The following is a 16,319-nucleotide window of genomic DNA, read 5'->3' as shown; positions in this document are numbered from 1 at the left end:
CGTGTGCCAGTCCTTCACTGTTTCTAGGGCGGCCCCGGGGGCCAGATCTAAGCACCCCATGGCCCGGATCCAGCCCCCAGGCTTTGAGCTTGACACCCCTGGGCTAGAATGTTCATTCCTAAGCAAGGTAGTTGTTCAATGAGCTATACTCTTCTGTACAAACTATTTTGCCATGGCTGTTGTAGCAAATCACTGCAATTAAATGAATTACATAGCCTTTATACAAATCTGGCTTTCCCAATTGACTTTTTTCAATGTCATTGTAACTTTTGGTGGCTAAAAAAAATGCTTCTAAGTCAAGGGCTACCTGCAACCCAAGGTCGCCCATTTGACTTTATGTCTAAAGTGGGACAAGAACTCGTGATCCTCTGGTTTGTAGCCTGCAGATTTAACACTACACCAAACTGGCTCTTAAATTTTCTTAGAAGCACCAAAAGTATTGGCTTCATTTGGGCTGGCTTTAAGAACTGGCCCAAAATAATATATTTTGGTTCATCATACTGATTCACATTACTTTGACATTTTGGTAACCTAACAGAATTGTAGACTCTTATCCAGTGGTGAAATCCAAATTTTTTTACTACCGGTTCTGTGGGCATGGTTTGGTGGGCGTGGTGTGGTGTGGCTTGGTGAGCAGATACTGCAAAATCTCTATTTCCACTCCACTCCAGGGGAAGGATGCTAAAAAATCCCCATTCCCTCCCTACTCCTGGAGAAAGGATATTGCAAAATCTCCATTCCCACCCCACTCTGGGGCCAGCAAGAGGTGGCATTTGCCGGTTCTCTGAACCACTCAAAATTTTCGCTACCGATTCTCCAGAACCTGCTGGATTTCACCCCTGTTTTTATCTACCCATCCTGACATTTTGTTAAAATATTTAAATTTAGTAGCCGGATCAGTCGAGTTGTGCAGTGAGCCAGAACAAACAGTTGTGGTTGATTGGTTGGAGAATGCTGGATCCTGCATGAGGCAATCTGTGCTGTGATTGGTTGCTGTGGATGCGGAGTGGGAGTTCCCCCATTTTCCCGCCTTTTTTCTTCTGTGTCTCTTATCTGCTCTGTGATTTACCTCATGCTGCTCCTGTTTGCCTGACTATCTTGTTTGCTGTATATATAGATATCAAATGTATTTATTTATATAAAACTAGAAGTTCGTGTCAGCATCCCTGACTCCATTTGGACACCTGCTGTGCAATTTCCTGACACATTTCAAATGTAGGGAAGAAGCGGCAGTTTGTCCCCTTGCTAATCACTTCAAAATCTGAATAAATCCCAGCATTTATTTAAGAGATGCCCTCATTCCCCACCCCCACCCCCCCCACCCCACACAGATACAAGTAACCCCTCCTAGCTTCTTTTTCTTTTCACACATACACACAAACACACGACACCACACACACACCCAGCATCCTACTATGAAAATTTGGCCACAAAGCATCAAATTGTGATTTTCAGTTTCAGTTCTGAGAACATGTAGGCTGCAGAATATAGATATTGATAAATAAGCTAATATGCTTGTGTTTAAACAGAACTAAATGTAAAAAATAAAACAGGTCTGTTAATTCTCCTGTTATTTCAATATTTTAGTTTTTAGAATATAGATCCCCCTGAAGTTGGAGAAATGGGAGAGGACAGCCTACTTTTGAATTCTTTCGGAATATATTCTGATATATATTTTGAGTTTTGGGTTTAGAAGTCTCTGCTGAGAGAAAGGCAGAATATAAATAAAACCAACAATGCCTCATTGGACCCTTTTGTATTGGAAAATATATCAACAGTGGGTTCACTGACTGGAAATAGGCTGATAGTCTAGAACCATGATGGCGAACCTATGGCACACGTGCCATAGGTGGCACACGTAGCCATATCAGTGGGCAGGCAAGCTCCATTCAGGCCTTCTAGGCCCACCAGAAGTAGGGAAACAGGCTATTTCCTGCCTCTGGAAGGCCTGGCGGATGGTGGGGAAGGCCCATTTTTCTTTCTCACCTGGCTCCAGAGCCTCTCTATGAGTCTGGGGAGGGCGAAAACAGCCTTCCCCCCCCCAGCCCTCCAGAGACCAGAAATGGCCCGTTTCCCAACTTCCGGTTGGACAGGAAGTGACTTTTTTTGTTGTCCCCAGCCTCCAAAGCCTCTCTAGGAATCTATGGAGGGTGAGGACAGCAAAAAACATCACTTCCTGTCCAACTGAAAGTTGGGAAACGGGCCATTTCTGGCCTCTGGAGGGCCTGGGGGGGAAGGCCATTTTCGCCCTCCCCAGACTCATAGAGAGGCTCTGGAGCCAGGTGAGAGAGAAAAACGGGCCTGCCAGGCCATCACGTGCCAGGAGTGGGGTGAGCGGGGAGGGGGTCGCACGCGCATGTGTGGGGGTGGGGTGCATAGAATTATGGATGTGGGCACCCCTGTGTGTGCCCCCCTGCCTCCCCTCCTGGCACGCGATGGCAAAAAAGGTTAGCTATCACTGGTCTAGAAGTTAAGGTGATGGATTTGAAATTTAAAGATCATGAGTTCCAATCCTCCATTAGGGACAAATCATAGCTGGTTGACTTTGAACCAGTTGTTCTCTTTCATCCCAACTCCCCTTTGCTGTGCAGAAAATTGGAGGCAGAAACATTGTTCATGCTCCCTTAAATAAAAATAATATGGTTAATTTACTGTAGATCCAGCACCGAGGCTTTTGATAATTCTGTTGTAAAAGTTGTCTGTCTACATACAGTGGCTATGACAGAATTTGACTCATTTTAGCTTCTTTCTGCTTTTTAAAAAAAATGGAATTATGATTAATAATGTTACCAAGTATGTAAATTAACATAAATCTAAGATGCAAAGGGAAAAAATGGAAAATACTAAAAAAAAATACTAAAAAGCAAGTAAAAAGTAGTGTACATGTACACATTTGGCATATATGTGAAGTATCATCATATTATGCATTATTTCTGTTGAGGTAAACCATAAACTCCATCTAGGTTTGATAAACCAATAAAGGAGAATATTTGTAGCTCAGGGTTGAAATGAGAGGTTCTTGGTGCTCTCTGAGTTTGGTTGTTTTCTTGCAGACATTTCATTACCCAAACTAGGTAACATCAACAGTGCTAGTCCTGATAATGTTATTTAGTTTGGGATAATGAAACTTAATGCAAGCTCAAGAGAGCACCAAGGATCCCTCAGATTTGATAGAATTGTTGTTACTTCCGTTGTCTCATTATTTTAAATTTGTGATTTTTTTTTCCTAATAGGGCAGTTATAGAAACCTTGTTAATCCACATCTCAGCTGTCATCTAGACATCTAGACTTTTCCATTGTTAGGCAATTATTATTATGTTAGCTGTTAAACTCATAGCGGTGGGTAATATTTTCATATAAGGCTGCAAATGATCACTAGAAAGCCCAAGTCTTTTAACAAATTATTAAATCATTATTAAAATGAGCCATCTCAGCGCTGACTCTCAAACTGTTTCATTTTCCCAATGGCTTGGTGCATGAACGCTGGGCAGTGATTGCAGATTCCCATGTGATGTTGTATAGTGCGGAATGCGTTGCCAGTTCCTTCTTATCATGTGTTGTGATGATTGCACTTGAAATAAATGTTATCAGGGAGACACTATTGTTTTTAAATATTTGCATATGTGCATTAGGTTTTATAACTTGTTTGCCGTGCATGGTTATTTTTAAGTGCTTATCAGCCACTTGCCAGGACAAATGGATGCCTGTTTCTCTGTATGTGATTACTATAGGAATTATGAATACAGAGTGAAAACTTTAGGGGTTATACCAGCGTTTTTCTGACTTGTGCAAGGCATTTACAGTACTGATATCCCCAAAGAACTGAACCACTGAACTCCAAACCCCTGTTCTGTTCATTATTCCTGATAATGCAGAGTTACATTCCAAAATATGCATGATTATTTTTAAAGTCACTGTGAATCACACAACTTTATCTTATTTTCCACTTCATAATTTTTTAGTATTTATTTATATTCCACCTTTATTATTTCTATAAATAACTCACGGTGGCGAACATAACTAATACTTTTTCTCCTCCTATTTTTCCTCAGAACAAGCCTCTGAGGTGGGTTGGGCTGAGAGAGAGTGACTGGCCCCAAAATCCCACAGCTGGCTTTTATGCCTAAAGTGAGACTAGAACTCACAACTCCTGGTTTCTAGCCTGGTGCCTTAACCACTAGACCAGTGGTAGTCAACCTGGTCCCTACCGCCCACTAGTGGGCATTCCAGCTTTCATGGTGGGCAGTAGGGGTTTTGTCCGATACTGAAACACTTTCCTTTTTTTTAAATTCAATTGACTTTTTAAAAAAATTTCATAGCATTATTTAAAAACATTTTCATTAGGTTTTCATAAAATTCCCCATGACAATTTAAATTTCTGAAAATATACTATTTGTATCGCCCGCACATAAGTTTAGTTCACGTTACATAAGTGAAACTAAATGGTGCTATAGTGTGACCGCAGACAAAAGAGCCTTGTCCCAGAATAGCTCATGCATCTCCCCCTGAACCGGTGGGAGGTTAGAAAATTTTACTACTAACAGAGATACAAAAGTGGGTGGTAGGTATAAAAAGGTTGACTACCCCTGCACTAGACTAAACTGGCTGTCATTATCTGTTATTCCATCATTATATAGTCATAAAGTATCACATCTAGTTCAACTTCTCTTACTTTCCAGGTTTGAGTGTTTTCCTTAACCAAGTTGTCCTTCATTTTTCTCACAGACTGTGTCCTGTGTATTTATGCTCTATTGCTGGCACTTTTCCCTTCAATTGTTTAATTATTTGTTGATGTTCCATGATATCATGACAGCTGAAATGGGTGAGTAGAATACAACAAGTAACAAATGCATTTCATCCCAATTATACATTTAAATTATGCACCTCCAGTATTCATACTCAGTCTTCCAATTAATTGTCCTGTGAAACATGAACTACAGTTTTATCTCACATTTGATTTCCATGTTTCATGTTTTGTATTTTCAAACTTAAGAAAACTCTGTCTTGCATCCTTACTTTTTCAATGCCATCAATTTATATGGCCATTTATTTATTACTCTATATATTTCAAACTATTTATTTTCTTAAAAATATAAATGAAACTGTGAAAAAAAAATGATCCTGCCCAAATACATTACTCACTTCCTCTTCAAAATGTGCCAGAAAAATGGAACAATAAGTCCAAACTCGGAATGCTGGATGACCCAGTAAAATAACTCAGAATAAATCCATCAAATATTTTGTAACTTATCAAAAAATGGTAAAGGATGGTGCAACAAGGAGGGACTCTCCCATCCTAACATGACAAATTGAGAAATTTGATAATGGAGAAAGATTCCTTCCCTGCCCACTGAGGGGGCAAGCAAGTATTCAAAATCCCTGATCTAAGAGCTGTGGCTACTTGCCCTTAATATCCTGATTTAATAGCCTTCAGATGTCTTTTTTTTTTTCCCCTTTCAAAGAGAGGTACAATTTGCAGGCTTCCTGCCATCAGACCTACACAATTATACAATATTACATAAAGGATAAAGGATTAAATACATGTCTGACAGTTAGTTCTATTAATGGTATATCCTTTTAATTAAGTGTATATATAACAAGGTCAGATTAATTTTACTTTGGCTCTATCCACTACTTTTTGGAGTATGTGAAAGCTTTTTGAATTCTTTCCAAGTTGCTTTATTTATTTATTTATTTATTTATTTATTTATTATTCACACTTTTATACCGCCCTATCTCCCTAGGGACTCAGGGCGGTTTACAGCCATATAAAAAAACATATATATATACAGGGTAAAACATTAATTTAAAAAACTTATTACATAGGCCGAATATTTAAAATAGAGATATAAATAATAAAACCCATGTAAACCAAATTTAAAATTTAAAGATTTAAAAATTTAAAATTCTAGTCCAGTCCTGCGCAGATAAATAGATGTGTCTTAAGCTCGCGGCGGAAGGTTCGAAGGTCAGGAAGTTGGCGAAGACCTGGGGGAAGCTCGTTCCAGAGAGTGGGGACCCCACAGAAAAGGCCCTTCCCCTGGGTGTCGCCAGTCGGCACTGCCTGGCCGATGGCACCCTGAGGAGTCCCTCTCTGTGAGAGCGCACGGGTCGGTGAGAGGCATTCGGTGGCAGCAGACGGTCCCGTTTATCAGCAGTAACCATAAGAACTATATTTTCTTCTAATAAAGTAACCTATTGTGTTGGGCTGCATGTGTCTATGTACATATATTTTTTAGTTTTGCTGGAGATGCATCTCTGTCTACATAGATGCGCTCAGTGGTGAGATTCAAGTAATTTAACAACTGGTTCTCTGCCCTAATGATTCCTTCCAACCATCAGTTTACCAAACTGCTCATAAAGTTAACAACCAGTTCTCCCGAAGTGGTGCGAACTGGCTGAATCCCACCACTGGATGCGCTGGGAGACACTGAGTAGGTTGCCTGAGCTCTGCTGTGGGTTATGTGACCAGAAGGGATGCTTAGAATGGAGGCGTCAGAACAACTCTAAGCCTTTGTCTAACTTCCTTTATCATAGAAATGCACTGGAGATTTTTTTTCCTCAACAGCCCTTGATCAAATCTAGCCCATTTTAAAACTTTTATCTTTCTTTCATACAGGCAGTCCTCGACTTACAACAGTTCCTTTAGTGATCAAAGTTACAACAGCATTGAAAAAAGCAACTTTATGACCATTTTTCATACTTACAACCTTTGCACCATCCCTGTGGTCACGTGATCAGAATTCAGAAACTTGGTAACGGGTTTTTATTTAAAATGGTTGCAGTGTCCTTGGGTCATGTGACCATCTTTTGCAACCTTCTGACAAGCAAAGTCAATGGGGAAGTCAGATTCACTTACCAACCGCATTACTAACTTTACCAGCTGCATAGATTTACTTAACCGTGAGCCTTTGGCGTTTAGTCATGCAAACCACATGACCACGGAGATGGCTTCGGACAGCACTGGCTCTTCGGCTTTGAAACGGAGATGAGCACCGCCCCCTAGAGTTGGGAACAACTAGCACATATGTGCGAGGGGAACCTTTACCTTTACCTTTACCATTGCCATTCCAATTGCAATTTAAAACTCAGTCAGTCATGGTCTAGGACCAATCAATCTGGATATGTTGTGCCTCGCTCGCCCCCCTCTCCACAGGCGGGCCCCTCTCATCTCCTGTTATCTCAGCCAGAGACAGATAATGAAGACGAATGTCCTGATATGCCTCCAGCCCCCAGTCCTGGCACCATGCCCGGACAGACCGAGCAAGATGAATGGCCTGGCATGCCTTCAACCCCCAGTCCTGGCACCATGCCCGGACAAACCGAGCAGATAAACCCCTCCCCCACAGTATGTGAACATGAGGAATATGAGGCCAGTCACGAGCTGGAATTGCCGGCAGCCAGAGGGTGGAGGGATCCACACTTCCGGAGAATGGAGAGGCGACGTCAGCAAAAGGAAGGGAGGGGCAGGCCTGGATAAGTGCTGAGTCATGGAGCCACACCCCATGGCCTATATAAAGGATCTGCTTTCTGGCATTCTTTGAGTCAGGCAAAGTCTAATTTGGATTGCTGAAGTCACATCTTGGACTCCTGCCTGCCCTGAAAACTCTGACAGAACTTTGGCAAAGCTGCAGAGGCTTTGTGGCTACGCTTGATACAGACTTCCCCGACCCGGCCATCAGAGGAGGAGTGGGACATGACAGGATATTTGCAGAAGTCAAGGCATTATGACAATACAGGAGATCACAGTCTAAGAAAGCTAAGGTGTGGAGAGTTTTGAGCCTTCAGATTAGACTCATAGGGTTGGCAGTCTTCTAGTTCAGCCCCTGCTCAAATCAGGAGTCCTTATACCAGGGCTGTCAAACTCCTGGCCTGTGGGCCGGATGTGTCACACACTGGCCATGCCCATGCCCAGTTTAACAAAGTCCCGATATGTCATGTGATACCACCATGACAATATGACACCCCTGCCTTATATCACCCCAGACAAACGGCTATCCAATCTTTTCTTGAAAACCACCAGTGATGGAACACCCACAACTCTGGTAGGAAAACCGTTTCATTCTTTAATTGTTCTCACTGCCCAGAAATTTATCCTTTTCCAGGTTGGATCTCCCTCTGATGAGCTTCCACTCAATTAGCATCTAAAATCATGTTATGACCATCACAATTTGCAATCCTTATGAGCAGGCTCCACGGCAATCACAAGTCAAGGCCACCTTGACTAGAAAATGCTTCCATACACTGCCATGTCACTCAACAATGAGGCTCACAAAGGATTTTAGATGCTGGGATCTTGAGCCACCCTTAAAATCTGAATCCAAAGGCAGAGTTTCAGAAAAGGTTACAGCTTACTCAAATTCCCATAAGCTTTAAGCCGAAGGCAGCACCCCAAAGCTCAAATTCATGAAATCGGCAGCAGCTAAATAGCTTAAAGTTGTGAACTGCTTAGGAATGATGATAGCCAGAGGTTATCTTTGAAAGAGAATAATAATCTTCAATCAATATTGTACAAGTTCCCCTGCATCAGAATAACAATAAGATTTACAACATCAAATTTTTTTAAAAAAATTGTAAAAAATTTAAGTAGCATTTGAAGGCTAGCACTGACCTCTGCCTGTAAATTCAGCCACTTTGGGTACAAAACAAACCAAAAAAAATCCAAGAAAGCCCCACCTAGTTCCTTTTCCTTAATGGGAGAAAAGAAACACTGTTCATCCAGAAAAAATATCACACCCTAAACTGGATGAAATCCGCATTTTGGTTTTGTGACCAAATCTGGCATTATTTTCAGTAGCAGTTCTATAAAAACCCTTAAGACTTGCAAGTGGTCGAATGACTAAAACTCTAGATATTTGGATGTTTCTCCAGATATATCTTGTAGAATCTAGACAAAAGCCCAGTTGATAACATTTCAGAATTGCCTATCTTCCTTGATTTAAATAAGATTCCTACTGAATACCACCATTTCCCAAAATACTTGCTCATTTCCCATTATTTTCCATATTTGTTCATGTTCCTGGACTAGCCAGTGGTAATAGCCACAGAACAATTTCAGAGCTATTCTTGAGTTTTCCAGTAAAAGAAGCCAAGTTCAACCAGTTGATGATGGGACTGCTCACCATGTACCAGCTCAAACGTTTTAATTTCCTCTGTTGCTATGGTTGCAGTTGTCATTATTTTAAAGGTTGAGTCCAGTCAATCCAAGGTGATTATTATTTTTCTTTTGTAATTCCATTGGTTCAGGAATCTCTTAGAGCAGTGGTTCTCAACCTTTCTTTCACCACAGACCCCACTTTAAATATCTTTGTGGCCATGGATCATGGCCATGAACCACCAAAACTTAACTCAAGATTTAAATAATAAAATTTGTTCAAGCTTTGCTGACCCTCTATAACGACATTGCGGCCAGGGACTACAGGTTGAGAATCATTGTCTTAGAGGCCTAGAATGTTGACCATCCCTATGCAATATGGACAACACTGAAACTATATTCGCACTAGCCATGGTCAATGTGCAGACTCCCTCTATAAGTGGGGCAGAATACCATCACCGAGTTGCAATTGCGGCGCTGAAAAACAAACTATCTGATATACACCATATTTTTCGGAGTATAAGACGCTTTGGACTATAAGATGCACCTACCTTTTTTTGGTGAGGAAAACAAGAAAAAGAAATCTGCCTCTGCCTCCCAGCAATTTTGCCTCGTTGCAGCAAGCAGCAAACAGCCTGCTTTACTTTCATTTTCGTTTTCAGCATAGCTTGATTAGCACAAGTAAAAAAAAAAATCTGCTCCTGGCAATTTACCTTTTTGCAGCAAGCAGCAGAGGCCCGTGCAGCAATAGGCAACGGCAATCCCTGCAGCGTGTAACAGCTGAGAGTCAGGAGGCCGATCCAAGGGACAATCAACTTGTGCTAATTAGGCTGTGCTGAAGCTGAAATGGGCTGTTTCTTCTTGCTGCTTGCTGCAAGGAGGTAAATTGCTGGGAAGCAGAGGCCATAGGGTGGGGGCCAGTGTGTGGGCGGGGCTGCATTTGGTGTATAAGACGCACCCAAATTTTCACCCCTTTTTAGGGGGGGAAACTGTGGGTCCTATACTCCGAAAAATGCGGTAAGTGATAGAGTGCCAACACAGACCCTACAATGGAGACTGTTGATTTCCTGGCTGTGACAAATGAAGCAAAAATATTGTATCTGTAATCTAGACATACGTTTATAATTCAGACTTTATTTCCGTATTTTGTATTTCTGTCTCTTCTGTCTTTACCAAAATGTGATGGAAATGTGCCCTACAATAAATAATAATAAGAGTTGGAAGGGAGCTTGGAAGTCACCTAGTCCAGGGATTGCAAACAGTCTTAATAGCCTAATTGCATATATTAATCATTGCCCATCAGGGATTACATTATGCCAGATTTCTCAACAGGACATTGGGCTCAAAACTCTGGTGGGTTTGTACAATTTACTAATCTTAGATAAAATTGGGTTGGCTGCTTCATTGCTCCGCACCCAGTAGGAAATCCATTGAGATATCCATAGGATGTGGTTAAAAACTTAAAAGAGTATGTATCACATATACATAAAAACAAGGCAGCTTCAGTCTCAATATTGTAGCTGCCATCTTGCATTTTTTTTTTATTCTCAGTAGATATTCAACTTGGGCATCACAGTTATATTATCACCAAATTCCAGATTATATGTTTGTGTGAACCTAGCTACTCTGTTCTGTACAGGTAGTTCTTGACTTACAACCACAACTAAGCCCAACATTTCTGTTGCTAAGTCAGACAATTGTTAAGTGAGTTTTGCCCTATTTTAAGACATTCTTGCCACAGTTGTTAAGTGTATCACTGCACTTGTTAAGTTAGTAGCACGGTCATTAAGTGAATATGGTTTCCCATTGACTTTGCTTGTCAGAAGGTCACAAATGACCACCTGACCATAGAGATGCTGCAATCGTCATAATCAGTGGTGAAATCCAAAAATGTTTTATTATCTGTTCTGTGGGCGTGGCTTGATGGGCGCGGTGTTGCTTGGTGGGCGTTGCTTGGTGGGTGTGGCAGGGGAAGGATACTGCAAAATCCCCATTCCCTCCCTACTCCTGGGGGAAGGATATTGCAAAATCTCCATTCCCATCCCACTCAAAAGGTGGGTGGTATTTGCCGGTTCTCCAAACTACTAAAAATTTCCACTACTGGTTCTCCAAACTGCTCAAAATTTCCGCTACCGGTTCTCCAAACTGCTCAAAATTTCCACTACTGGTTCTCCAGAACCTGCTGGATTTCACCCCTGGTCATAATACAAAAAAAGCTCATATGTTACTTTTTTCAGTGCCATCGTAACTTTGAATGGTCACTAAACAAATTATTGTAAGTCAAGGTCTACCTGTAATCGACAATGGATGACCATGTCTTCTAATAGGTGGTGAATTTTCTTTTAGTTTTTGTTTTGGATACCTTTAAGTTAACCTTGACATCCAAGTAACAAAAATGAACAAGTCCTTGCAGTTTTCTTGGCAAGATTTCAGAAGTGGTTTTCCCCTGCCACCTTCTTTCTAGGGCTGAGATAGGAGGACTTGTTCAAGATAACCAGGTGACTTTGTGCCTAAGGCAAAACTAGAACTCACAGTCTTTTGGTTTTTAGCTTGCTGCCTTTAACCACTACATCAGTCTACTCTCATAAAAGCATAATATTTAGGCAACTCAAAATCATCTGATTACTTTCAAAATTTCTTACTTCTTCCAACATTTCTTAGTTCTTCCAGTTCCATCCATTGGTTCATATAGAACCAATATGTGCGAGCATTTTGCACAGTGACATAATAAAGGTAAAGGTTTCCCTGGCCAGTCAGGTTTGACTCTAGGGCTTGGTGCTCATGCCCATTTCTTGGCTGATGAAGACACTATTGTTCGAAGACATTTTCCATGATCATGTGGACAGCATGACTATCCGCCAAAAGCACATGGAACGTTGTTACCTTCCTACCAAAATCGTACCTCTTAATCTACTCACATTTGTATGCTTTCGAACTGCTAGATGAATAGGAACTGGGGCAGGAACGGGAGCTCACTCCATCATACAGCTCTCCGGTCTCAAACCCAGGCTATCAGCTTTCCCACTGACAAGCTCAGCATCTTTAATTGCTATGTCATCATTCCGCCGGCCCCCCATAATATAGCAACCTTTGGCTATTTTTTTTTAAAAGGACATTTTTAAAAAGTTATGGTGTGGAGCCATGCAGAATGACCTTGCATATACTGGAGATCAATGGTAGCACATATAGGAATCCAGATCAGCCCTATACTGTTCCAATCCTCATGTTTAAGAATGCACCATAGAACTTTTTTAAAAAATCAGCTTATGAAATTGACAATTCTCTGACAGGTAGTGGTTTTACTACAGAAATCTTCACTGAGATAATGCTGACAGTTTGATCTTGGCGAGATAATCTGTTCTGCTTATTTTACTGTTTTCTAAGACCATGGATTAGGAGAGTATGGATTGCACAAAGATTTAGCTGTGGTACTTTTCCCACAGTAGTCTTCCATCTCTGTCCTCACATAGGATTTCGGCATTTAACAACTGGGTGAGCGTCAATGCACACCAATAAAATCCATTGGATTTTTGTCTGTGACCTCATTGGAAATTGAGCTAGATTTTCTACCAGGGAAACATGTCATTAACTTGCTGATCCGCTGGCCTTCACTGGAAGCTGTAAAACCTTTTTAAAATGCCACATGGTTACCCCAGCATGTGGAACATCTGGAGGACATTACTAATTCTGACTAACTTGCTAATGATGGGAATAATCCAAGAGTTAAATGTAGGAATTGGGAAATCTGGAGTTCACATCTTACTTCAGTGACAAATTAACTCCATAGTTTGAGGCAAAAGAGCCTTCAGCGATTTTCTCTCCCAGCTCTTCAGAAGGAAGAATTGAAATTGATCTCATGTTATTAGGCACAGTAGCTTTGAAAAACTAGATCAGTGATGGCGAACCTTTTTGCTGTTGCGTGCCAAAAGTGGGGGTTGCGGGGGGTTGCGTGTGCCCACAGCTATAATTTAATGCACCCTGCCCCCGCGCATGCGCACGTGACCCCGCCCCCATGGTCCCCCTGCTTTTGGCACGTGATGGCACAGTGGGCCTGGTAGGCCCGTTTTTTGCCCTTCCTAGGCTCCGTAGCCTTTCTAGGAGCCTGGGGAGGGCGAAAAAGACCTTCCCCACCCACCAGAGGCCTTCTGGAGGCCTGAAATGGCCCATTTGCTGACTTCCAGTGGGACTGGAAGGCCTGTTTTTCGCTCTCCCCAGGCTCCAAAACCTTTCTAGGAGCCTGGAGAGGGTGAAAACAGCCTTCCCCACCCACCCGGAGGCCCTCCAGAGGCCAGAAATGGTCCCACTGGAAGTCGGCAAATGGGCTGTTTCCAGCCTCCGGAGGTCTTCCAGAAGGGTGGAGAAAGCCGTTTTCACCCTCCCCAGGCTCCTAGAAAGGCTCTGGAGCTTGGGGAGAGTGAAAAACGAGCCTTTCCCACCCACCTGGAAGCCGTCCAGAGGCCAGAAACAGCCTGTTTCCTGAATTCCGGTGGGCCCAGAAGGCCCAGAAATCAGCTGGCGTGCACGCCGGAGGTGAACTAGGGCAATGCTCACTTGCCCATTGATATGGCTCCACGTTCCACCTGTGGCACGCATGCCATAGGTTCACCATCATGGCTCTAGATTATTCCTTACCAATCCTCTTTAAAGAAATTCCCATACAGTATACAGTTAGTCCTCGAGTTACAACAGTTCATTTACTGACTGCTCAAAGACTGAAAAAAGTAACTGAGCATTTTTCTCACTTGCAACCATTGCAACATCTCCATGGTCACGTGGTTAAAATTCAAATGCTTGGGTATTGACTCATCTTTATGATGGTCACAGTGGTCAGGGTCATGTGATCCCCTTTTGCAACCTCTTGACAACCAAAGTCAATGGAGAAGGCAGATTCACTTAACAACCAGGTTACTAGCTTAACAATTGCAGTGATTCACTTAACAACTATGGCAAGAGAGGTCGTAAAATGGAGCAAAACTCATTTACCCACTGTTTTGCTTAGCAACAGAAAATTTAGACTCAGTTGTAGTCGTAAGTCGAGGACTATCTGTATTTTGTTGTTGTTTGGAGAGAGATGAAGTCGGAACATATGGGGTGGGGTGGGATGAAGTCAAACATTTTGACCTGAATCTGTTGATCTCAGCTTTTAGTTGATTTTTCAGCAGTCCTATTTTGATTGCATTTCTGTTTATGCAAAGGAAACTAAATTCACATCAGCATTAATGAGATTTAAAACGATCCTGAAAATTATAATGTGGGATGAGGGAGTTTCATCAGCAAACTGATGTAGGGTAAATAGGAGGAGGAAGGAATATTATTCAGTATGCTTGCTGTCTTGAGTTGTTTATAAAAAATAATAAAGATGGGATAAAAACATGTTATGGAAATTCTGTCCAATGGTTTGGCTATTATAGTCTGTCATTATCGGTCTTTTAGTGTAATACTGCCCATCTATGTCTCACTCTTACCTGTTTCTTTTTCAAGTCACCTGTTTTCCAGTTATTCTGCTTCTAAGCATTTGTAAATTGAAGCTCCCTTCCTCCAAAATTGCATCTTCAAACAAAAATCCGGGCAGGAAATTTAGAAGGGGAAATGAGTTGCGAATTGTGCTTTCAATTTTATGTTTCTCTGATGTGAAGATGACCTTCTTTGGAGTGGAGCATAACCGTGACATCAGTGGGAGAATGTCATGCAGTATTATTCATGCCCTATTTCCTTGAATGAATTAGAATGAAAAACGGGTGAAGGACCACTAGGTTTCTGCTCATAAGCTGTATTTTGTTTTGCAAATAAAACACAACGCGATCTGGAACATTATCAGAAAACAGGAAAAAATATTTACATGGTTTGTTTTAGTTTTGGGAGTTGAAGGAGAGAAAGAGAGAGAGAGAGAGAGAGAGAAGCTCATCAAATTTTCAGATGACACTAAACTGGCAGGAATAGCCAAAATCCCAGAAAATAGGCTTAAGATCCAGAAGGATCTCGGCAGACCCTGAACACTGGGCCCTATCTAATAAAATGAAATCCAATGTAGAGAAAAGCAAAGTTTTACACTTGGGCAAGAAAGACCAATTGTACAGGTACAGATTACATGAAACTTGGCTTCAAAATCCATAAATCATTTTTTTCCATTTCTTTTTTCTTTCAGTAAAAAGTCCATATAAGGTTTCCAATTTTTTAAGAAAAGTTTTTGTGGGGTTTTTGCATGTGTGACCAAAACAGGTCAGTTTTGTCATTTCCAGCTCATTCTGATGTTTTTACAAGTATCAACATGTAGTTTATACACAGTATCAACAGTAGAGACCTTCAAGTTTCTAGGTTCTATCATATTTATTTATTTAATTTATTTATTTATTTGATTTGTATACCGCCCTTCTCCCGAAGGACTCAGGGCGGTTTATAGCCAATAAAAATACATATAATACAGGTTAAAAACAATATAAAAAACTGATTCAATATATGGCATAGAAAAGCTAAAATAAAAAAAAAAAACCATTTAAAACTGCATTTAGACTAGCCCTGTGCGATGGAACAAAAGCGTCTTCAGCTCGCAGTGAAAGGTCCGGAGGTCGGGAAGTTGACGAAGCCCTGGAGGCAGCTCATTCCAGAGGGCTGGAGCCCCCACAGAGAAGGCCCATACCCTGGGGGTCGCCAGCCGACATTGTTTGGCCGATGGCACCCTAAGGAGGCCCTCCCTGTGGGAGCGCACAAGTCGATGGGAGGCTACTGGTGGCAGTAGGCGGTCCCGTAAATAACCCGGTCCAATGCCATGGAGTTCTTTAAAGGTAGTAACCAATACCTTGAATTGCACCCAAAAGACCACCGGGAGCCAGTGCAGACCGCACAGGAGAGGTGTCACATGGGAGCCTCGAGGTGCTCCCTCTATCACCCGCACAGCTGCATTCTGGACCAGTTGGAGCTTCCGGGTGCCCTTCAAGGGGAGTCCCATGTAGAGAGCATTGCAGTAGTCCAGGCGTGATGTGACGAGAGCATGAGTGACTGTGCAGAGGGAAGCCCGGTCTAGAAAAGGACGCAATTGGCATATCAGGCGAACCTGATAAAAAGCTCCCCTGGCGACGGCCATCATATGATCTTCTAACGACAGCCGTGCATCCAGGAGAACGCCTAGATTGCGAACCTTCTCTGTGGGGGGCAACGACTCGCCCCCAACAGTCAGCGATGGGAACAGCTGGCTGTACCGGGATGCCGGCATCCAAAGCCACTCGGT

This window comes from Ahaetulla prasina, chromosome 7, assembly GCF_028640845.1.
Source record: "Ahaetulla prasina isolate Xishuangbanna chromosome 7, ASM2864084v1, whole genome shotgun sequence".
Taxonomy (NCBI): Eukaryota; Metazoa; Chordata; class Lepidosauria; order Squamata; family Colubridae; genus Ahaetulla; species Ahaetulla prasina.
The sequence above is the reverse complement of the archived record's forward strand: the minus strand, read 5'-3'. Positions refer to the sequence as shown.